Genomic DNA, 24,936 nt, shown 5'->3' on the forward strand with positions numbered 1-24,936 from the left:
GCGAATCTGTAACTATGTATTCCGATGCGGAGTGCGTTGCGGCTAGGGCCATCGCCACTTCCTCCATAGCCTGCGTATCCCCGCTACAGGACCCGCAGCGTCCACAAAGAAGGCTCCTCCTTCTCTTGAATAAGATTCGTTCTTTTTTCTTCTCGCCACTCGTCTAGCATGATGATGCTCCGGGTGCATGTTTTTGGGGAGCGGAAGCGTAAGGAATTTGTTCTTCCACTCTTGAGGTATAAAGACCCTGCGACCAGTCTTGGTTGTGGCCAGTCGCATTACCTGGCTTGTAAGATGGGCGCTAATCAGTTCATCAGCCTTATTGTGCACCCCCCGTTGTAGCAGACGCTGCGTAGATGCTTTCATGGGTAACCCGAGCGCCTTCTTATAAGCAGTTCGAATGATAACGTCCAGGTGGTTTAGATCGGTTTTCCTCATACGAAGGTGCAGGGCCACGTGACGTGCAATATCCTGCAGATGATAAAGGCTTGTATTAGCCGAAGGGCATCTTTTTCTTGCATACGGATGATCTGTTCGCACACCGTTCGGAGTTTGGTGATCGCTGCTGTGTTCACACCCTTGTTGTTAATAAGCATCCCCAAAACCCGCATTGTCTCCACTCGGGAATACATGTATCATGGACCGAGGTTTTCAGCGGTGCAGTATCCCCTTTCCCGCGCAGGACGAGGAGCTCCGACTTGTCCGGGGTGTATCAGGCGCGTGCATGACAATGCGCGTGTTCCTAACATGCGCGTCGCGGTCGGCCCGTAATCACTTGGTCGGCTATAAAAGCAACACTTCCTAATAAACCTGCTTTGATATTGTTCTGGCTATCTTGCAGTTGTCTCCGTCCTTCGCCGCACGGATACATGGTGTCAGAAGCGGCTACGACGCTCTAGCTTGGCAGCGGTGGAGCACGAAGCATGGAACGGCTGCAGACACCGGAGGCCCTGCGTCTAGCAGGGAACGTCTCGGCATCGTGGAAACGTTTCAAGCAAAAGTTTGAGCTCTTCCTGCAAGCATCGGAGGTGAAGGAACAGCCTAAAAGTGAGGCCTCGAAAGCCGCACTACTGCTGAGCATCGCGGGTGACGAGGCGCTCGACGTATTCCACAATTTCAAGTTCGAGCCGGGCGAGAGCAAGGATAGCAAAAAAAAAAAAAAAAAAACAAAACAAAGAAACATCATAGGTGCCCCGTAAAGACATAAAGACCAGCTAGAAGTTGGAGCGTTCGCGCAGTGCATTCATAGAAAACAAATTGTGCGTCGCATAAGGCACAATTTGCAATGCGCGCCCTCTACCGCGGAGCAACAAATAAATTAGAAGTTTTTACTTCTCGGGAAACGCCAAATCGTCTGCAATAAAAAGAAAAGAAAAAACGTGGTGCGTGTTTGCTGCTTATCATGCGCGGCTATATAGCCAAACGTGTCTGTCAAGCTTCCTCACACACGAGAGCAACCCGCAGACGTATCAGAGAACGCACGCAGATGTAGGGATTTCTGCGTATGCAAGCAACGTGTACGTAGTACGCAAGAATCGCGCTGCGTATGACGCATACGCAGTAAGCAGCACGCAGGCCGCCTACGTACGCAGTACTAAAACTCTCTAATATCGCGGATACCTTTTACGTCTGATACATAGTCCAAAGCCGACCATATTCAAGTGTTGAATATAATCGCTTTTTCTGTAATGGCCCACTTGTTCCTACTTTGTAGATCTCAATATTGGAAGCATATCGATACGTACAGTATGCTTATATCGGTATGACCTCACATCTGCTCAATGCTTTCGTGATATATCATTTGCAAGGATTTGTAAACGGCACCTTATTTCTTCTGATATATACCTGGTATATTAGTGTACTTATTTTCGCAGTATCCATCTGAAATAACGGAGCACAGATCTACACATATACTGTTATTATATTATCTCCAGTTTCAATAATCTGGGAAAATAGAATGTGATTTATCCCCTCATGTAAGAAATGAAATGATATTCGGAATCGGTGCAAAAAACAAAAACAAAAAAAAAAACAGTGAACACTTAAGCTTTGGATGACCATGTATGATGCGGTGGACGCTGCTTGCCCTTGTAAAACAAAGCCCACTTTTCCACCAATCACCCGGCCGCGGCTGCTGGACCTCACGCTCTCGGCCTGAATGCAGCCATGTGTGACGTATTGAAACGCAAGCGGATGAGAATCGCTGATCATGAAAGAAGTAGCGAGAATTAGAATATGCCACAGAGTGGGGGGTCGATAAGCGTGGTACAAAAGGTCTTCACAATAGAAAACAATATTCGCGGCTTATATTTTCCAAAATTCCCTCTTGGCAATAATATTTCTTTCGTACGGATACCATGTGCTCCCTTCTAAAAAATTTCAGGGTGGGCCGGCCCAGAGCCCGAGCCAAATTCGCTCCCTCGAAACCTGAAGCACTGCTTCGCGGCCTCTCGCGTACATAGTCTCTCACAAAACGATCTTACCTTCTTATTTTAAAAAAAATGAAAAAAAAACAAGATCGATTGCTATTTAAAAAATAAAACGCACGAAATGGAATGACGCCCGACACACTTGCTTACAATTGGGATTGTACTAAGTCTCGCTATGAAGCAGATCACGGGCGAGAATTTTGAAGCAAGCGGCCACTCTCTCTGGGGTAACGCGGAGCCTCCATTCATGGCCTCCGAGATCACCTCCGCGCGCAAACACGCGCGCGAGGGTAATGGTGTAAACTGCCGCGAGCCGTTGGAAAACTTGTCCGGCTGCAAAAAATACACGTCTTTGTAATGCTTTTACTATGAAAACAAGCCAGTACTTCAACATCGAGCCTCTTTGTCCATGACAAGCAGGTCAGGCCTACTTCAGGTAAAATCATACTTGAAGCGTGATGAGTTGGTACGTCAAAGCTGTCAGTCACTAGGAAGCTTCTCGAGAGTGTTGGAAAGGCATATGGCTTTTCGCACAGCAAAAAAAAATCAGCCCGATTATTGTTCAAGCGAAGAATGATGAAATATTTGCAGGAGGCAGTGAAGCAAAGCTGATAGCCTTCAATGCCATCTATCTGTACCCAAAGCTGCTCCAAAATGCTCGAGCCTGCTTCCACCTCTGTGAGACCGCCTCCATGTTCACAAACAACCAAGGCTATCTAGGTGGCGCTGCAGTCATCTACGATCCTATAGTAGGCAAAAAGCGCGAAAGCGCGTTATTGTGGTCGAAAGGGGCCTTTTTGGCAGACAACATAACCAGTGCTCAGGAATTTATCAGCCCAGGCATAGGATCAAAAAGGATCATGTAATACCCCATGTCAGGGGCTTTGAGGTGTATTTCTGGATAAATAAATACATGTGCACAGCCCGGCCGGAAGGTGCACAGCCCGAATTGGCATCCGCGGTTTCGTCTACGTCGGGGAATTCGTTGTCTTGCGCGAATGTTCGAGAGATTTGATTCTGGGGCTCGACTTTCTGCAGGCAAACGGTGCTATGATCGACCTACACGAGGCACGAGTCACATTCTCGACTAAATGGGCAGTGGCAGGCCTCGACACCCACGATCCCTGTAGCCATGCTCTGCGTATTGTGGAGGGTGATGTCATGGTGCCACCACGGTGCAGTGTCGTAATGCGCGTGCAGAATGACCTATTTCATGACTTTGAGGGCATGGCGGAGGGTCATATTCCGCTGCTGCTGGAGAAGGGTCTCATTGTTGCCCGAGGTCTCGTTCACCTACGGGATGGCTGCACTACCGTTCTGCTCACCAACTTTTCGAACGAATTTCAGCACCTCGTCAATGGCACGGTGATCTCCTTCCTCCAAGACGTCGCGGAGTGTCCACATTTGTGCACCGTGGAAGAAGCCCTTCAACCTCGCCATGTTCTGCCACCGGTCAAAATAAACACCGAGTTATCACCGGCTCAGAAGGATCTGCTTTCGGCTGTCTTGGCAGATTTTGCAGACTGCTTCGCAACGTCTTCAAAGTGGGCCGAACGCCGGTCGCCAGCACCGTATAATAACAGACGAGATCACGCGCCCCGTATGCCAACGCCCATACCGCGTTTCTCCAACGGAACGAGCAGCGATTCAGAGACAGGTCACCGAAATGCTTTCCGACGATGTCATTCAGCCGTCTACAAGCCCGTGGGCTTCGCCGGTTGTTCTCGTCAGAATACTCTGTGGTTCTGTGTCGATTACAGAAAACTTAATCTCGTCACTAAAAAGGACGTTTACCCACTTCCGCGCATAGACGACGCACTCGATCGACTGCGACATGCACGATACTTCTCGTCGCAAGACCTAAAATTGGGTACTGGCAAATAGAAGTGAATGAGAGACCGGGAGAAGACGGCTTTCGTAACACCCGATGGCTTGTATGAGTTCAAGGTGCTACCGTTCGGCCTATGTTCTGCACAGGCCACGTTCCAACGCATGATGGACACCGTTCTGTCCGGTTTGAAGTGGCAGTCGTGTTTGCTTTACTTGGACGATGTCGTCATATTTTCGACCACCTTCGACTAACACCTAGAAAGGTTACGCCTTGTGTTAAAAGCTCTCCGAGACGCCAATCTGACAATCAAACCGGAGAAATGTCACTTCGGCTTTGAGGAACTTCGCTTCCTTGGTCACGTGGTAAGCGCCAAAGGCGTTCGCCCGGACCCTGAAAAGACAGCTGCCGTTTCTGGTTTTCCGCACCCTACTGACAAGAAAGCGGTTCGACGGTTCTGTGCTCCTATTACATACGCTTTGTACGAGATTTTTCGCACATCGCAGAACCGCTAACCACACTGACTCGAGATGACACGCCGTTCCTGTGGGGAAGTGAACAAGAGGCCGCTTTCCTTGAGCTTCGCAGCCGCCTACAGAATCCTCCGATACTAGGCCATTTTGACGAAAACGCTGCAACTGACGTTCACACTGATGCCAGCACCGTTGGGGTTGGTGCAGTACTAATTCAGTGGCAAGACGGTGCAGAACGGGTCATCGCTTACGCGAGCCGAACACTTACCCGCTCCGAAACCAACTATTCAACAACTGAGAAAGAATGTCTGGCGGTAATATGGGCCCTAACCAAGTTCCGACCATACCTCTATGGCCGACCTTTCCGCGTTATAAGCGACCACCATTCATTATGCTTGCTCGAGGGCCTCAGAGACCCCTCAGGACGATTGGCTAGATGGAGCCTTAGATTACAAGAGTATGACGTAACAGTCGTATACAAATCAGGACGGAAGCATCAGGATGCTGACTGTCTGTTGCCCTCGCCCATCGCCATATGTCCAGAAGAAACGGCCGATGATTTTCCTTTCTGGGGGCTATTAGTACAACCCAAATGGCGCAGCTGCAGAGAATGGACCCAGAGTTAGCGTCACTCGTCGACTATCTGCAGGGCGTCGACGCCCGTATTACCCGTGTTTTTCATCGTGGGCTTCAAACGTTCACTCTGCGTGGTAACGTGCTCTACAAGCGAAATTTCGCTAACAGTGAAGAGACGTTTCTCCTTGTTGTGCCCTCCGAGTTGCGCCGAGATATATTGAGTGCCTGTCATGATGAACCCACCGCCGGCCACCTGGGGGTGAGCCGTACACTTGCACGAATTCGTCAAAAGTATTATTGGCCCAGGTTACTCCCATCGGTGCGGGCTTATGTACGATCATGTCGTGACTGCCAACGTCGCAAGTCTCCACCATTGAAACCCGCTGGATTTCTTCAGCCTATTGCTCCGCCGAAGACCCCTTTCCATCAAGTGGGCATGGATCTTCTCGGTCCTTTTCCGAAGTCCTCGTCTGGCAACCGTTGTTGGGTAGTCGTCGCGACAGACTACCTAACACGGTACGCAGAGACCGAGTCCCTTGTTAAATGTACTGCAGCCGAAGTTGCTCAATTTTTCGTTCATAACATTGTCCTACGTCAATGCGCCCCCGCCGTGGTAATCACTGACAGTGCAACAGCTTTTACGGCTCGCCTAATCCGGATGGTCATGACTCTGACTCACACTAGCCACCGACGTGCGACGGCGTATCACCCTCAGACCAACGCTGGTGGAGCGCCTCAATCGCACCCTCACCGACATGATTTCTATGTATGTGGACGCAGAACATCGCACCTGGGATGCGATTTTACCCTACATAACTTTCGCGTACAATACCGCCACTCAAGAGACGACGCGACTGACCCCGTTCCAACTTGTCTTCGGTCGCCAAGTGAGCACGCCGTTGGATGCCATGATGCCAGTTAGTCCTTCTTGCGGCTCTGACGCCGAACTTGACGCCGACATCTTTGTTCAGCGTGCTGAGGAAGCGCGGCAACTAGCACGCCTCAGAATCCACCGACAACAGGCGAATGACGCTGCTCGGTATAACCTCAGCCGAAGAATCGTCACTTACGAACCGGGCGACCTCGTCTGGGTTTGGACACCTGTTCGTCATCGCGGCCTATCTGAAAAATTACTGCGCCGATACTTCGGCCCTTACGAGATTGTTCGCCGTATCAGTGAAGTCACCTACGCCGTTGTTCCCATAGCTTCAGCTCCATCCCGAAGGCCACAGCGTCCTGAAGTCGTGCACGTGGTTCGGCTGAAGCCCTATCATGATCGTACATGACTGAACTTTTCGTCAACGCCGCTGGGTCCTTGTGACATTTTAGTGCACCCTTTCGCTGACTTCTTTCTAGTAGCACCTCGTCGCATCGAGTCGATGCTACAGAGGAGGGGGCAGTGATACAAACTATAGTAAACGACGAAGCGGAGACAATCAGTGGCTAGTTGACGTAGACGATGAAGTGGTTGCTAGTTGGCGTAGACGACGAAGTTGGTTGCCTGGAACCGCGCTCAGACCGCTGCTCGGACCGCTCTCGGACTTCGGCAGTCTTCTAGGCTCAGGGCGCTGCCTGAACGTTTGGCTCAATACCCGTTACAATATAGGGGGCGGAAATGTCGTGCCCAGTAATCTGAACTCCAAATTAGTAGCGCTGCTAGATTCTACGTGGTAGACTCGACATTTGAATCTGTCAAACCATAATAGGTAAACGCATTAGGTCAGACTGGCGTTCATATATGAAGTGCACACTGTTACGACCAAGCATCCGCATTTGCGCGCTCTATTGTTCGCCTGTGGGCATGGAAAAGTTTTGTGAATATGTGGTGATGGTCCATTGGCTCTAAGTGAGCCTGTTTCCAGGAATCCTGTTTTGTAAGCATGTTTTGCTTTGTGGACAACCTGCAAATGCCAAATTGGCCCTGTCAAGAGAACGTCTGGAAAAACACAAAGAAACGTCCCCCTGCGGGAAATAGCAGGAAGTGCTTTCTTTTGTTCACCCTTCCAGTCGAGAAGTGCTATCCTCCAGTGATGAATGCCTCCTATCCAAAGGAGACGACAGAGTGACATGTCCGCTGACGTGCAGGACAAGAGAAGAGCATGACTCATACGGCCATTAAGTGATTTCCCGGGAATGCCGGAAAGATTTGCAATTGTCGAAAAGGGACAATGTTGGGAGCCCTATGCGGCGCCACGTGCACTCGGGTTTCTGAGAAGTAAAACCCCTTGTCAGAACCAGCCTGTGGTTTCTTTGCTGAAGAATAGAAATGTACCTCCTCTCCTCGCCGTTCCCAAGCTTTTCCCGCCAACAAGTGATCACGCCCAACGAATGAATGCCGGACCAGTCAGTGCTTCAGACCATCAGTGCAGTGATGTGTTCGATTGGATGCCGATACCTGAGGGGCGTGCCCTGGATTTGGTTGGTCAACATCTTCAGAGAGGGGCTGGACATAGGGGGGTTTTAAGGACGCTGCAGAGCACGAAATGTCGCTCTGAGCCCTGGGTAAACGGCTCATCCAGTCGCTTCTCGCTATGAACTCTTAACGCTTGCCATTTTGCTGATGTACCCTTCTTTTTCGTGTAAATATTGTAAATAAGTTTTCTCAAAGTGCCATTAAACCTGCTTGTATATATTTTACCAACCTCGAAGATTCAGCCCTTCTTCAACCCCGAGTCTCTGCACGCTACCAAGTGAAGGCCGGGTCGACATAGCCCCAGCGTCACGACAACTGGTGATCAGCGGTGGGATCTGAATCTACAAGCACAACGACTGGTGACCAGCGTTGGGATCTGAATCTACAAGCCACAACATCTGGTGATTGGAGGTGGATCTGAAGCTACAAGCCACAACATCTGGTGATCGGAGGTGGCATCTCAAGTAACAAGCAGGCGCAACAATCGGCCAACAAGAGGGCAGCTCGGAACATCGATCGCATGTGTGGGTGAGTGCTTGGCTTTTCTTCTGATGTGGACCAGGTTCTAGAACAGGGTTAGATTTTAGAACTGGTAAAAAGTGTTGAAACGCCTTTAGGTTTGGTAGTTTGCACTGTTGTTTTGGAAGTAGCCGACACTCGGAGCGATCATGGACCTACAAAAGCTGCAGAAACCGGAACTGTTGCAATTGTGTGAGGAATTGGAAATTGATACAAGTGGTTTGGCACGAAAACCTTTGATTATAAAGGCAATCACAGATTTGGGAACCGATGATGAGGAGCTCAGTGAAGCATGGAACCTCATCGCCCAAAAAAAGGAGCAGCTCAGACAGCAGAAAGAGCGGGAAAAAGAGGAAAAGGAGCGGGAAAAAGAGGAAAAGGAGCGCGAACGTGAGAGGGAAAGAGAGGAAAAGAAGCTAGACATTGAGCTCCGGAAATTAGAACTAGAGTTGAGCAAGAGGTCGGGCGATTGTCCCCAGCTAGCGGTACCTCGTCTCAACAAGGAGGCAGATTTCAAGATGTCAAAGTACATGCAGCCATATGTGATATCAGGGGATATCGGTCTGTATCTGGCTAACTTTGAGCGAACCTGCGAAAAACTGTCCTTCCAGCGAGACACTTGGTCTCAGAGATTATTGACGGTTCTGCCCTGCGAGGCAGCGGAGGTTGTCGCGCGGCTAAGCAAGGAGGACGCGGACAACTACGAGAAGGTCAAAGCTTGCCTTCTGAGAAAGTATAGGCTTAGCGCCGAGGCGTTCAGACAACGTTTTCGGAAAGCTACTAAGTCCAGGGACGAGAGTTACCCTGAATTCCTGTACAATTTAAGAGTAAATTTGGGCGAGTGGCTAAAGAGCACAGATTCCTACAGTGATAGGGACGCTGTAGTCGAGCGAATTCTTTTGGAGCAGTTTTATAACTGCCTCCCAGAAAAAGAAAGAAATTGGTTACAGGACCGAGGCGAAATTAAGTCGGCAACTGAAGCTGCCGAACTTATTGAGGAGTATGCTTCGCGCCGACAATTCAGCAACCCAGCAGTGGATAGGCCCCGCAACCCCAAGTTCAGTGTGAAAAACCGTCAGGAAAGGCACTTTGCTAGAGTTGGAAACGAAGAAATGAAGGTTTCTTCAGGCAAATTCCCTAGAAAGGACGGCAGTGAGAAAAGTGGGGAAGTGACCAACGTGCAGAACACAAAGAATAAGCTTGAGGCTAGGAAGCCGCTCACATGCTTTAGGTGTAATGAGCAGGGTCACATTGCCGTCAACTGCCGGAAAGAAAAGATTGCTTTCTCGTATGTCAGGGACTGCGATGAAAATATGCAGCTTTTAGAACCCTACCTGCATGACCTAGTAGTCAACGGGAAGCCTTGCAAGGTACTGCGCGATTCGGCCGCAACGATGGATGTTGTCCATCCGGCGTATGTATCGCCTTCCGACTATACAGGACAGTGTGCATGGATCCGACAGGTAGTTGAGGAACAGAGTGTGTGCTTGCCGATCGCGAACGTGGTCATCGAGGGCCCTTTCGGCGAATTAACAACCGAGGCTGCCGTTTCAGGAAAGCTTCCTAAGTGCTATCCGTATTTGTTCTCCAACAAATCGGACATGCTACTGCGAAAGAGGGGCATCCTTTTCGGAGACAGAGTTGTGCAAGCCTTAACACGTTCAAAGGCGCGAGAACTAGCTACACTGCTCATTCCAGAAAAATCCACAGCGGAGGAAACGGCAGTTAAAACAGTGGTAAATGCGGAAGATAGCAGGTCAGAAAACTTTGGGAGCGAGGCATCTCAGATATGTCAACTTGAAAGTGAGCTTGATGAGACGCGGAATGAGGACGTTCTTGAGAGTAACCTCTTGCCGCCAGTGTCTAGTAATCTCACGAGACTTTTAAGTGGAACCCGAGAGGACTTAGCTATAGAGCAAGCCAATGATCCCAAGATACAGGAGATAAGGGAGCGCCACCGCGCCACTAAGACAGCAAACAATATTTCTTTCGAGATGAGAAAGGGAGTGCTGTATCGCTTATTCAAGGATAAGCGCGGAGTAGAGCGGGACCAATTAGTCGTTCCCCAAAAGTACCGCGGAGACTTACTGCGACTTTCCCATGGCAGCTCGTGGTCATGTCACCTTGGAATAAAGAAAACCAAGCAGAGGCTGTTGCAAGAATACTATTGGCCTGGATGTTTTAAGGACACGGAAAATTTTGTACGGTCATGCGACACGTGCCAGCGGGTTGGAAAGGCGCAAGATAAGTGGAAAGCTCCGATGGTGTTAGTACCAATCATTACCGAGCCGTTTCACCGGTTAGTAATAGATGTAGTTGGGCCACTTCCTGTGACAGAGTCAGGGTACCGTTATATCCTCACTATGTTATGCCCAGCCACAAAGTTTCCAGAGGCTGTTCCGCTGCGCGAGGTGACGTCCGAGAGTGTAGTGGATTCGCTGCTGTCAGTGTTTGCACGAGTTGGATTCCCTTCCGAGGTCCAAAGTGATCAGGGTAGCGTTTTCACGAGTGTCCTCACCACCTCATTTCTCGAGCGATGCGGCATTAAGGTAGTGCATAGCTCGATCCATCATCCGCAGAGCAACAGCGTAGAAAGATGGCACTCTGTTCTCAAACGAGTCCTGAGGGGACTGTGCTATGAAAACAAGCGCGAATGGGATACCTGCCTGCCTGCAGCGCTTTTCGCTTTGCGGTCAGTGCCGCACGAATCCACTGGATTTAGCCCAGCCGAGTTGGTGTACGGAAGGTCACTGCGCTCACCTTTGCGAATGGTGCGCGAAGCCTGGGAGGGGCGCGGAGAAGACCCAACAGTAGTAGAATTTATTCTGAACCTCTTGAATCGCTTACATAACACTAAGGAACTCGTTGAGGCCAGCATGAAGTCAGCCCAGGCTCGTTCCAAGGTGTACTATGATAAGTCAGCCCGTCAAAGGACGTTTTGTATCGGGGACCAGGTGATGTTGCTGAGAAGTTCAAGGCAGAATAAGCTCGAAGTACAGTGGGAAGGACCGGCTGAAGTCGTTTCAAAGCTTTCTAACACTAACTACGCAGTGAAAATTCCCGGTAGGCGTAAAGAAGTGCGCATTTATCATTGCAATCTTATGAAGCCTTATGTGCAGAGGGAAGCCGTGGTAAATCTAACGTTAAACCTTCCCGAGGAGATGGGGGACAACTTGATTTGCCTCAGCGGAAAGGGAAGCAACGCTCAGGAGCTTCTCAAAAAGACGGAGCAGAGAGGAGAACTAAAGAAATCCCAGCTGTCCGATCTGGGCGAGATAATAACAGAGTTTGAGGCCTGCTTCGTGGACAGGCCAGGCAGAACTGATTTGACTGAGCACGATATTGAGCTGACTTCAGACGTGCCAGTGCGATCAAGGTGCTACCGATTTTCTCCAAGGCAAAGAGAAATTCTGGATAGGGAAGTAACTCGCATGCTGGAATTGGGAGTAATAAAACCCTCGGAAAGCGATTATGCTTCGCCTATGATCTTAGTAGAAGCTCCAGGTAAAGACCCTAGGCCTGTGGTAGACTACCGAAAGCTAAATTCTCTCACCAGGGATCAAGTGTATCCTATTCCGAATATTGAGGAGAGAGTAGAACAGGTCAGTAGAGCGGCATATGTGACTACGCTGGACCTTACTCGAGGATACTGGCAAGTACCGCTCACTGAACGCGCCAGCAGATACGCGGCTTTCGTCACTCCGACGGGCAGCTACCAGCCAACAATGATGAGTTTCGGGCTCAAAAATGCTCCATTTTGTTTTTCCCGACTCATGGATAGGGTTTTAAAGGGGTGTGAAACATTCGCGGTGCCTTATTTAGACGACATTGCGGTTTTTTCCGACTCATGGGCGGACCATATGGTACATCTAAGAGCTGTACTGAGCCTTTTGCGTCAAGCTGGACTAACCGTAAAGGCCGAGAAATGTTGCCTGGCAAGGGCGACCGTGGACTACTTGGGTCACAATGTAGGTCAAGGTTTCAGGAAACCCAGCGAGATTAAGATTTCTGCGGTAGCAGACTACCCGCGGCCGAGCACGAAGACGGAAATTCGAGCATTCCTGGGTCTGACGGGATACTACAATCACTACATCCCTAACTATTCATCTTTGGCCAGCCCTCTGACCGACGCTCTCCGCAAGACAGAACCGACAAATGTAGTCTGGGACGAACAAAAGGAAGCCTCCTTCGTAAACCTGAAGGCTGTGCTGATTAGCCGTCCGGTATTGCGAGCTCCAGACTATGGCCGAGAATTCACGGTCCAGTGTGATGCCAGTGATCGAGGGTTAGGTGCTGTTCTCTGCCAGAGAGATGACGACGGTAATGAGCACCCCGTGCTCTACTTGAGCAGAAAACTGAGTTCTAGAGAGAGGGCTTATTGCGCGTCAGAGAAAGAATGCGCTTGCATTGTATGGGCCATTCAAAAATTGCAGTGCTATCTTGGAGGGGCCAAATTCACCGTAGAGACGGACCATTGTCCCCTGGCTTGGCTGCAAACTGCGACATCGAAGAACAGTCGCCTTCTTAGGTGGAGCTTGATTTTACAGCAGTACAATTTTGAAATAAGATACAAAAAGGGGAAGTTAAATGGGAATGCGGACGCGCTTAGCCGCTCTTTCTAAGCGGTCCGAGATGTTCCTCACCATGTATCCAAATTGATAATCAGGTTTTTTTTTTTTTTTTCGTGCGCTTGAATATAGATGACTATGTAAAGCAGCACGTTTGGTTTTCGAGGCATACGTGGGTCCTGAACGTCTTGAGAGTGGGCTTTTCTCGAACAACAATGGCAGTTTTCTTTTGACCTGGTCTCTTCAGACGGGAGCCGAGTGCTTGCTTCGACATGTGGTTGAGTTTCAGATAGCTCAAGCAATTTGGCCTACAACAATCAAGACAACGCGACATGCAACAGCGAGCTTCAAGCGTTCACGTGCAGGCCATTAAGTCGTCTCTTCATGCAGCAGCTGCGGCTGCTGCCCTCCGAGTCTCTTCTGGCGGGGGAGGAGGCTGTTACGACCAAGCATCCGCATTTGCGCGCTCTATTGTTCGCCTGTGGGCATGGAAAAGTTTTGTGAATATGTGGTGATGGTCCATTGGCTCTAAGTGAGCCTGTTTCCAGGAATCCTGTTTTGTAAGCATGTTTTGCTTTGTGGACAACCTGCAAATGCCAAATTGGCCCTGTCAAGAGAACGTCTGGAAAAACACAAAGAAACGTCCCCCTGCGGGAAATAGCAGGAAGTGCTTTCTTTTGTTCACCCTTCCAGTCGAGAAGTGCTATCCTCCAGTGATGAATGCCTCCTATCCAAAGGAGACGACAGAGTGACATGTCCGCTGACGTGCAGGACAAGAGAAGAGCATGACTCATACGGCCATTAAGTGATTTCCCGGGAATGCCGGAAAGATTTGCAATTGTCGAAAAGGGACAATGTTGGGAGCCCTATGCGGCGCCACGTGCACTCGGGTTTCTGAGAAGTAAAACCCCTTGTCAGAACCAGCCTGTGGTTTCTTTGCTGAAGAATAGAAATGTACCTCCTCTCCTCGCCGTTCCCAAGCTTTTCCCGCCAACAAGTGATCACGCCCAACGAATGAATGCCGGACCAGTCAGTGCTTCAGACCATCAGTGCAGTGATGTGTTCGATTGGATGCCGATACCTGAGGGGCGTGCCCTGGATTTGGTTGGTCAACATCTTCAGAGAGGGGCTGGACATAGGGGGGTTTTAAGGACGCTGCAGAGCACGAAATGTCGCTCTGAGCCCTGGGTAAACGGCTCATCCAGTCGCTTCTCGCTATGAACTCTTAACGCTTGCCATTTTGCTGATGTACCCTTCTTTTTCGTGTAAATATTGTAAATAAGTTTTCTCAAAGTGCCATTAAACCTGCTTGTATATATTTTACCAACCTCGAAGATTCAGCCCTTCTTCAACCCCGAGTCTCTGCACGCTACCAAGTGAAGGCCGGGTCGACATAGCCCCAGCGTCACGACAACACCAGCAAGCGTTTGGTTTTCTGTTAGTCTGTTTGAAGTTGTTATTAAGGTCAGCCTGTGTTATAAGATATATCTTTACATGCTTTGGCCATTTGTCTTGTCAGAGTATAACACAACGTGTTACCCTAGAAACGTGCTCCAAAACCCAAAACTCTCGTTTCATTGCCCCAAAGCTGCTCCAAAATGGCTTTAATACCACTCCCAAAATGCTCGAGCCTGCTTCCACCCCCCTTCGTCTTCGGAAGACAGACTCGAGGCCCCGTTAACGCCAGCCGCCGTGGTGGCAGTAGACGCCGTGTCCTCGTTTCCGCTTTCATGGGGCTCGGGGGGCACACCGAGGGCATCCTTTGCCTCGATGGTGGAGGCCAAGGTAACCTGGGCTGGGCTGGAGGCTCTGGCTCGCCCCGAGACTCCCGTTGAAGCCTGCAGGTTTCCGGGACGCGGCTGTCGCGGCAACATGTGACCTGGGCAACACGCAGTCGGACGTCGTATGCTGGCCTCCGCAGCGCTTGCACGCCGCTCTACAAGCGTCGATGTCGTGGCCGAAGGCGGAGCAGCGTCCGCACTTGACCGCCCTACACGCAGCACCGACGTGGCCCTCCTCTCCGCACTGCGAGCAGACCCGCTTCATGCCCCGTACCCGCGACGAAGAGGAAGTTGAGCGGCGCACGCAGCATGTCCAACTTCACCAACCGGCATCCGTTCTGAACGTAGCTCCTTGAACACCGTCTCTGTGACGGCTTTTCCGTAGGGACTGAGCGCAGCGGCGAGGACGTCGCCACCTAGCACGGGGGCAACGGGAAAACGGTCACAAAAACCACTGGTGCAGTGATTTGCACCAACGGTACTTCCTTTCTTGCGACGAACAGACTGCCCGCCGCAATCATATTCGTGGCTTCAGTCATCGAACTGACTGCTTCAAGGAACTTGGTCCCACCGAGGTGCTGGAAAAATTGCTGCCCCCGACACCGACGACTGTCTCGATGGCGTCGATAAGGTCGTCCGCCGGAGTATGCTCCGGCACGGTGAATTGGAAGCACTGGAAGCACACCACGAAAGCAGCCGGGGCACACGAACGGGCAGCGGGACCTCCAGGGAAGCACGGGCGACGACGGCGATAGCAACAAACGTGCTCGTCGAACAAAGAATGCCCGTCACACTTGTCAACGCTAAATTTAAAGGCTGCTCAGAATAATCTAGATAACGTCGCAAACTGCTACTAGCACAACCTGGAACATTGTAGAAACATACGCGAGTTATCGGAATCAATATCACGCGGAACATAAAATTTCAATGTTTAGTCGAGCCTTTTTAGACGAATGTGTCGGGCTTCTGGCTGGGCCCAGTAAGCTGCTGTAGCATTCTTCATGCAACTCGTAAGAAGGCATCTCGTATCCGCTGTTGAAAAAGGCACAGCTGTTTGGAGTCCATTGCTGAGTGCGCTTTTCGCTTCAACATCGGCCTGTTCATTCCCATGGAGCCCGCAGTGGGCAGGGATCCATTGAAATATTATCTTGTGACCTTGCAGCTGGGCAGATGTGAGGAGCTCCATAATGTTTAGTGCCAGGGACTAGTAGGCGGTGTGGCGTAAGAAGTTATCCAAAATTTATAATGCAGTCTTTCAGTCTGAATATGCACCATTTTGAGGTGGTTCCCCACATATGTAGCGAATAGATTCCCGAATGGCTACAAGTTCAGCAGCGCTTGATGTTGAAGTATGTCCCAAAAGGAAATGTAGAGTCGTTTTCTGAGGTGGTATGACCACAGTTGCAGCGGATGCCTGTGCTGACACAGATCCATCGGTGCATACGTGAATATAATTAGGATATTCTGACCAGATGTGCGCCAGAGTAAGTTGTTTGAGCCCACTAAGTGGACCCATTGATTTCTTTAGTACTCCGGGAACACGAAGGTGCCCCAAAGGTTTATCAATCGTCCATTGTGGTTGGGCGGGGATATCCTGTTGGTACTTGCCACTGATGGCAGCGGAGTGCACTTGTAAAACTGCAGTCCGGCCGCACATCCAGAATCTTGCTGAGTAGGTGAAAACGGTGTCTAGTAAGTGCTGGTAAACACGAAGTGGTTCGTGTGACAAGTATATGGATATCGGGCGAGCGTGAGTCTCTTCAGTTGTGCCTTTGTTAGAGGTGCATCTGGGCAGTCCAAGGCATATTTTCAGTGCCTGCGCTTGCACATTCTCTAAAGTCCGCAAGCAGGAAATGCTCATACTGGGAGACTGTACCGGATGTAGCCAACAAACAGAGTCTCGTAAAGTCGTATTCAGGAGCGCTCAGTTGGTCCCCATTTCATGCCACCTATGAAACGAAGTACATGGCAAAAATTAATTAGCCTTTTCTTCACCATAGTAATATGTTTCGACCAAGATAGTCGGTGGGGAATAATTACCCCCAATAGTCGATGGCTGGATACATACGGTATTACGACTCCATGAAGAGTAATCGGGTAGCGGCTGACACATTTTCCCGTAAATGCGATCGCTGCACACTTTTCTGCCGCTAAAAGTAAACCTTGACGCCGTAGGTAATATCGATGTCGATGACAGAGCTCGTTGCAATCTCGCACGTAGTTTTGGGCGCGTCGAGCCAGAAGCCCAGATGCAGATGTCGTCAGCATATGCACTGATGTGAATGTTAGTTGGCAGTTCACTCACCAGGCCAATTAGCGCAACGTTAAATAAAGTTGGGCTGAGGACTTCTCCCTGTGGAAATCCACGACCGACCTGATAGTGGGTAGTATCTCCTTCAGGCGTAGTCATGTAAGCAGACCGGCCACTGAGATAGCTCACAATCCACATGTACAGCCGGCCACCAACTCCCACGTCGTCAAGTCCAAATAGCATCATGGAGGACTTTGTCATAAGCCCCCTTTATATCTAAAAAGACAGCAGCTACTAGCAACAAGGTAGTTAGTAGCTGCTGTCTTTTACGCAGGTAGCGCATCAGTTTTGTGCAGTGTGTGAAGCTGCAAACTCAGTGACTGGCTTTTGTTTTGAAGTATGTCACTGAAAAGAACTTTTAAGGGGAGTTCAAAAGAAGAGAAACTTCGATATGTTGAATGATTGAATAGTCACTAACCAAATTCTGTTCACTGCAGGCAACATATGTGCTGGTGAAGGCTGTTTCAATACTAACAGTGTGGAGGCAGTGATTGAAGGTATGGTTTTAATATAATTTATTGGCCTTGAACAAGTAGACTGACATCGGCATGCAGATCATAAACTTGCATGGCAAGCTGCTATGCCATTGATATATTTATTACTTTTTGCTGCATGTAGTTGTGCAGTTGAAAGTGCTTTGTAATAAAATTTTGGTCTTCGTACAGCCGATGTGTGCTTTCATGAAGGACCCTTGGATTACGCCTTTGAAGTGGCGGTGATTGAAGGTGAGTAATCAGATTTGAGCTGTTACGTTCACTAAGGCTCTTGGATGAATATTCATAAGTCATATTTCAACTTACATGTTATTATTAAAAGCTGCTTTAACCGAGTGAAGAAAACAACTGCTGGTTTTGTTGAGAGCCAGAAAGTCATTCAGCTGGGTGTTGTTTTCGTGGCAAATATTCACTAAAGAACTTGAAAGCTTTTGTAAATTTTTTGGCCTCTCTTTGCTACAAGCTGTACTAGATGTCAGATAGTCTGTGAGGTAAATATCCAAATAGCACAGTCATTAAAATATTATGTTGCTCCTATTTTGATTATTTTATTGCCTGCTACGTGCCTCACTAGGTTACTTATCCTCATATGTTACTTTAAAAAAAAAAAAAGAATGGCCATTTCTAAATCAAATGCATTTTGACCTCACTAAGCTCATGTTTCATGATGTTTCATGCTTCTTGTAGGCATTCTGCAGTGAGAGCACAATAGAGCATGACATATTCCCAAATAATGATTTACTTAGTTTGCTAGAACTGTTGTTTTGAAAGATGGTACACTAGTGCTTAAACATTCTTGTTGGCTGACATGATGATGCTGGTAGCATCCGGAGCTCTTTTATACCGAAAGTACCGAGTACCTTTATTGTGACAATGTTAAATATATTAGATGTCTTTCTTTGCAGTGCCTCCAGATAGCATTTTACAACAGTTCGCCTCAGTGGTATACATGCAGGCTCGAAGACTTAGAGAAGCCTGTGTACAGGCCACTCTACCTTTTGAACGTGGTCAACAGAAGCCCCTGCTATCATTCTAGCTCATACAGGATGCGGAGAAAATTCGGATATTGACAGGGCTAGGCTGCAGGCAGCTATTGAGGAATATTATCGCTGAATTTTCAGCTCTCCGCAAGCTCTGCATACCAAGAGGATTTGTACTGAGGGACGAGGACACAGTGTTGATGGTGTTTACCAAGTTGTATCACAATGTCAACTTTCGCTTCCTGTCTGTTTTCTGTTTTGTTTTCCATCCACAGAACAACCGCGTGTATTCTTTCACGAGCACTCGCTGAAGCAGTCTTTTTTCCTTCAAAAGAATCAGTAATGGAAAATTTTGGTGTATTTCAAGCAGTACAAGAACACTAGAGTCATTCTTGACTGCACAGAAGTGCCCACCTGGCGACCTTACTTCTCGGCTATTTATGTATAGCCACTACAAAAAGGGCTAAACGCTGAAAATTCTTGTAGGGTGTGCTCCTAGTGGCTTGATAAGCATTGTTGGCCATGCATATGGAGGCCGCAGCTCTGATACCGACCTGACTGCTTGTTCCGATGTTTTGAACATGTTCAGCGTTTAAAAGCGTTCAAAATATTGCAAAAGTTTCCTCTACAGCTTCTACCTGTATTTGATGAGATTGTTCTTTTGCTTGCGGCGGTTGTGAATTTGTCGAGGCCTATCCTGAGTGAGCAGAAATTCTTGCCAAATTCTGCTTAGGATGAGGTGATGAGTATTGTATTTGCTGCAGGACATAGAGAGCATTTCATAGGCACTCTTATATTATGAACAGCACTTTTATGGTGTCTCTGAAATGTAATGTAGTCATGCCTCATTAATATTGGCAGTTTGGTAACCAAGCAAAACTTCCCGTGAAGCAAGTCGTACATAATAATGAATCATGAAGAAAAAATGTTCTTTAAAAAATACGTTTCGATTAGTCAGGTTGTGTGCATAAGGGTGGCCAGCAAAGTTGAAGTTAGTTGGTTTTTGAAACTACAAGCAAATTACCCCTTACACCCGATATGACTGAAGTAATGCGGTGCAACTTCATGTGTCTAGTGGCCTATCATAGCTTTATGGCGTATTGTGGTATAAAGGAAAATTTCTGCAAGTGTTCACATACATGATATCGACACACAGTCGCAGCTGAAGGAGACTCAATTTGGCTTCCTAGATTAAATTAAAACTTCTACAACAACTGTTCACGTACATGATATCGGCACACAGTTTCGGCTGAAGGAGACTCAATTTGGCTTCCTATATTGAACAATCTTCAGAAAGTTTTCTTCACAGCTATCCCTGTACAAAAATGTTAAGGTGGATTGGCTGATTGAGCCACTTCACACTCTAAAGCATGACGTCACAAAAAAGAGCACTAATTTTTTATTTATTTTTTATTTATTTATTAGAACCTCAAGGGCCCCCAGATGGGACATTACATGAGGGGTGGGCACTTGAACGGCGGTTAACAATGGTTTTTGTGAAGTGATTACAAAGATGATGAGGCTTCTTCGATGGCAGTCTTGAAATGAGCAGGGTCGGAAAATGAATCACTTATTCATTTTCACATTCACAGTTACATTCTTAAACAGGCCTATACTCAAAATTCAGATAACTGAACATCCATTAAAGGAACAAAAATGCATGGGCCCCAATTGTCCCTGTGCATTTCTCTCTTCTCCATTGTTTGTTCAAGTTTACATATTAATGAGGCATAAAAACATTGGAAAGGTCTCGCCTTCAGAATAACTGTCTATAATTCAAGTTGTTCAAAATGGCAGGGCCCATATTAATGAGGCATGACTTGTGTCGTGTTACTACTGACTTGTGATACAAACTACAAGGCCGATGAAACGGACTGAAATCAGATTGAGCTATGATAAAGGAAATGATTCGGGTAATGCTAAAAAGATGACAAGAGCAAGTATCTAAGAGGATAAATGATAGTCTGTTACGGGAAAACAATACTTAAGGAACGGGCAGCATAGTCAGGTAAACAGATGCAATCATGAAATAAGCCATCATAACGTAGCAGCAGCTAGCAAAACGGCTAATTAAAGTCTAGTGGCAGTGGTCCTTGTCATGGAGTGGACATCACTAAGATGATTAGATTTCTGATCCATATATGTATTATATGTATATCCGTATAATAAGTATATGTATTACCTTATGTCTCCAAAGCACCTCTGACAATAAAATGTGACCCACTGTTGCAAAACTATGTGACAGTAAGAGATGCAGATGTGCATAAATCATGATTTTTTGTAGTGGAAGGCTGACATCTGCCATGTTTATTACAACACAATAGCATCAATAAAGCATGTTGCCTAGCTAGTTGGTCCAACATCTTTTAAAAACTGGGAAAAGATTCTGGCACAAAAAATTAACACAATAGCATCAATCTGCACGTAGAGCAATAGGTGGTAGTCCTTGTAAATTACATAAACAGCCCTACGGCAATTCTCAACGTACTCCTGTTAAAAATTTACGGAACACAGTTTCCACATTTCTGGGGATTGGTAAACAAAAAAATCGCATCTCGGAATACCAAGAATACCGATTTGCACTTGTATTTGGGTCATATATGTGGGTTTGGGGTTATCTTTGCTGAAGGAATTGGCCACCTTTTGTGAACATTTGATCTCTAAAAGTGCTTCTTTTGCAGAGCAGCACAAACAATTAAACTTAATTATACCATCTGGAGAGCACCCCATCACAGGAAAGTTCTTCATGATGAATGATAACGAATCCAGCCTGTTTAACAGATACACTGTGCCCGTCGGCTGCCATCAGTGCTATGTACATTTTCCTTGCCTCATTTTCTTTCTCTGTGCCTTCCTTCATAGCTTTACTCTGAAAGTTACTTTGTCGGAGTACTGCCTTGTACAAGCCACCCAGATTGTGGGGCAATGGCTCGGAATCGAGTTTTCTGGCCTTCGTTATAAATGGCAAACTGTACTGGTAGCAATACCTCTGTGGTAGCTGTGCCATTCTGCATTAGCTGATTGTTGTGAAGTGCGCTGCTCTATAACACTTATCACATTTTCATTAAAACATTCGCATGCTTCTGTAATAAAAGAGTCGAAGTCTGTTGCTTGCGTCCATTTCATCATTTCAAGCAGGCTCAAGGGCTTCAAATTATTATTATTATTATTATTATTATTTATTCATACTGTTAACCCTTACTGAGGGTCATGACAGGGAGGGAATCAACAATACATATAAAATCAATAAAACATCTAAAATTTCAAATGACAGAACACAGTAACAAACACTTTGAGTTACAATTATACAAACATCTCAGAAAGCTGCTGAGCTGGATCAAATGACACAGAAAGCAAAAAAGCACATACAAAGTAATAAATAGTACGCGACGCACGGGGGACGACATGTTAGCGTTCATTAAAGTATTGGTCTAGACTTTTCTGGAATGCTGTTTTACTGGCACTTTGTACAATATGAGTAGGCAAGTTATTCCACTGTCGCGTCAGGAAAAAAAGAAAAGCGAAATACGTTAGTGCGAGCGAAGTACGGCCGTATGGTTGCATTATGATTTAACCTGGCGCTATGCTTAGCAGGTGGGTGTAAGTGCATTTCTTTATTTATCTTTAAATCGTTATGCAGTATTTGGTGCAGTACTGTCAACCTTTGCTTTATTCTTCGCGTTTCTAACGGCTCAAGGTTGCAGGAGTGCAACATTTCAGTGACAGAATCAGTCCTCCTATATCTGCCACAGATAAAGCGTGCCGCAAGTCGTATTTTCTCGAGATTGTCTTGCAGTACCTTTTGGTGAGGATTCCAGGCTGCTGAAGCATACTCGAGCACTGGTCGAATGAATGAATGTCTTATATGGCAATATTGATTGATTGATTGAAAACATCTTTATTCAGTATTTTCAGAACATGTGGGTGGGCCGCCTAGTCCGGTAGTCCATTGGCTGCTGCTGCTGCGCTGGCCCTCCCCTCCAGCCAGTGCTGACGGTCAGGATCATCGCTGAGCAGAATAGCTTCCCACTGCTCCTCCGAGGGGTTGGGAATGGGGTCAACTAAGGGATTAAATTGGCATGCCCACACCATATGGTAGAGGTTAGCTACCTCTCCACAGTGTGGGCACTGCGGAGAGTATAGTGTAGGGTACCACGGGTGTAATTTAGCTGGTGTTCGGTATGTGTTGGTTTGTAGTCTCCTAAGGAGGTTCTCTTCTAACTTATTGAGGGATTTGTGTGGTGTTGGGTACTCCTTTCTGGCTGTTCTGTATGGCGCGAGATTGTCAGCATACACTGCTAAACCGATCAGGTCACGGCATCCTTCATGGTCATCAGGGGGAGACGCCTGGTATAGAAGAGCTCGGGCATGCCTGTGAGCGGCTTCGTTTCCTCCTGGTAGTTCCAGGTGACCGGGAAACCAGATGATTGATGCTTGGTTGGGTGGGTGCTTAGTTATCAATGACAACCCTGACTTATGAATTAATCCGTAATTGAAATTGCGACAGGCGTTCTGGGAATCAGTGAGCACAACGGCGTTGGGGTTAGATGCTACAGCTAATGCAATAGCTGCCTCCTCTGCGTGAGTGGGGTTAGATGTTTTCACCGAGGCGCAGTTCACCACCGACCCCGCAGGCGTTGAGACTACAATAGTCATGACTCCATTCTGTGGTCCTGCTGCGTCCACGTAAAGGGTGTTAGTCTGCTTGTCCCATTTCTTCTGCAGGGCTTCCCCTCTTGCTAGCCTCCTCTCGATGTTATATGCGGGATACATATTCCGCGGAATGGGGTACACGTTGATGCGTCTTCTCACATCGCGTGGGACCTCTTCCCTTTGGTCAATTGTATAGGGCTGATTAACATGGATCTTCTCGAGCAGTTCTCTGCCGGGTGTTGTAAGTGCGAGCCTATTGAGTTGTGAGAGCCATTGTGCTTCCCACATCTCTTCGAGGGTATTATGTACTCCTAGAGCCATGAGCTTGGCCGTTGGCGTGGAGTTCGGTAGCCCCAGGGCCGTCTTGTAGGCTTTCCTGATGAGTGTCTCCAAATTTTCAATTTCCGACCTGGAGAGGTTAAGGAATGCCTTCCCGTACATTATCCGCGAGATCACGAAAGCTTGCACTAAGCGGATGGTGTCCCTTTTCCTTCATGCCATGGTGTTTATTTCGGATACGATGTATCATCCGGAGGATTTGCTCGGTGGATGTTGTAAGCTTCTTCATTGTGGTGGTGTTCTGTCGCCTCTGCGGGATATACTGCCCTAGGATCTTGATCTCCGTGGGTTTCTGTACTGGGTGGCTCTCTATATACACCGAGATGTTCTGTGCTAGGGGTGTCCTCGGGTTCTTCAGAATTAGCAACTCGGACTTTTCCGGCGCACACTGGAGGCCTCTCTCCCTGGCGTACCGGGCCACCGTGTCCGCTGCTGCTTGAAGACGCTCCTCGATCTCGGCGTCACTCCCCGAGTTGCACCAGACAGTGATATCATCCGCATACAATGTGTGTTTGATGCCGGGAATTTCGGAAAGAAGGCCTGGTAGATCTTTCATAGCTAAGTTGAACAAGAGGGGTGACAGTACCGCCCCTTGCGGAGTTCCCCTCGGGCCTAGAGTGATGAGATTTGATATAGTTGTAGGTTCTTGCGCCACAGTTGGTATCGGCGAGGCTTTGCAGGATATTTTTATGTAGAACGTTATCGAATGCTCCTTTCAAATCAAGTGCCAGGATGGCCCTTATCTGTGACTTGGGAGGTGTCTCAAGGAGGTCTTTGTACAAGTACAACAGGGCGTCCTGTGTTGATAGGTGTGGGTGAAAGCCGAATTGAGTGTTAGGTAGGAGGTTGTTATCTTCTAAGTATCTACTCAGTCTCGTGTTGATGACCCTCTCTATGAGTTTCCCCAAACACGAGGTCAGCGATATCGGTCTTAGATTATCCAGTTTAAGGGGCTTGTTCGGCTTCGGAATGAACCGAACCTCGGCTGTCTTCCAGGATATTGGTAACGTTCCTGTAGCCCAATGCTGCTCGTTGAAGCATTCCACCAGCGAGGTGATGGTGTCATCGCTGAGGTTAAATAACAGCTTCGCTGTTATCTGATCTGGACCTGGAGCTGCATTTTTTCTCATGACCGCGATTTCTGCTTTGATTTCTTCTTTTGTGAGTGGGGTGTCCAGCTCGGGATTCGGCAGCCCAGAATACTCCGGCTGTTCCACGACTTGGTCCGTGCACAGATTTGAGCTTTTCCATCAACTCTGTGTCCGTACCCGGGGTGGCGTGTACGATCTTCGTGAGCCTGTCTTTAGTGGCCGACTTGCTGCTGCTGGGGTCGATTAGGACACGTAGGAGCTTCCAAGTCTTTGACACCCCTAGCTTCCCCTGAATACCATCACAGAGCGAATTCCATTCTGTCTGGCTAAGGATATGGCATAGGATTCTGCCTTTTTGTTTATCTCCTGTATTTTTTTTCTTGAGTTTGCGGTTAAGCCGCTGTCTGCGCCATCTCTTTGTCAATGAGTGCCTCGCTTCCCATAAATGTAGAAGGTGCGGATCGACCGCTGGGCAGTCCTC

The 24,936-nt window shown here is 48.0% G+C and overlaps 1 pseudogene; it reads left to right on the forward strand.

Annotated features, from left to right (window-relative positions):
• The first annotated feature begins 923 nt into the window (after window positions 1–923).
• LOC146180869 (uncharacterized) lies at window positions 924–18,968 on the forward strand (annotated as a pseudogene).
• The last annotated feature ends 5,968 nt before the right edge of the window (window positions 18,969–24,936 follow it).

Source organism: Amblyomma maculatum, chromosome 8 (genome assembly GCF_055883805.1).
Source record: "Amblyomma maculatum isolate TAMU_Amacu chromosome 8, ASM5588380v1, whole genome shotgun sequence".
NCBI classification, from domain to species: Eukaryota; Metazoa; Arthropoda; class Arachnida; order Ixodida; family Ixodidae; genus Amblyomma; species Amblyomma maculatum.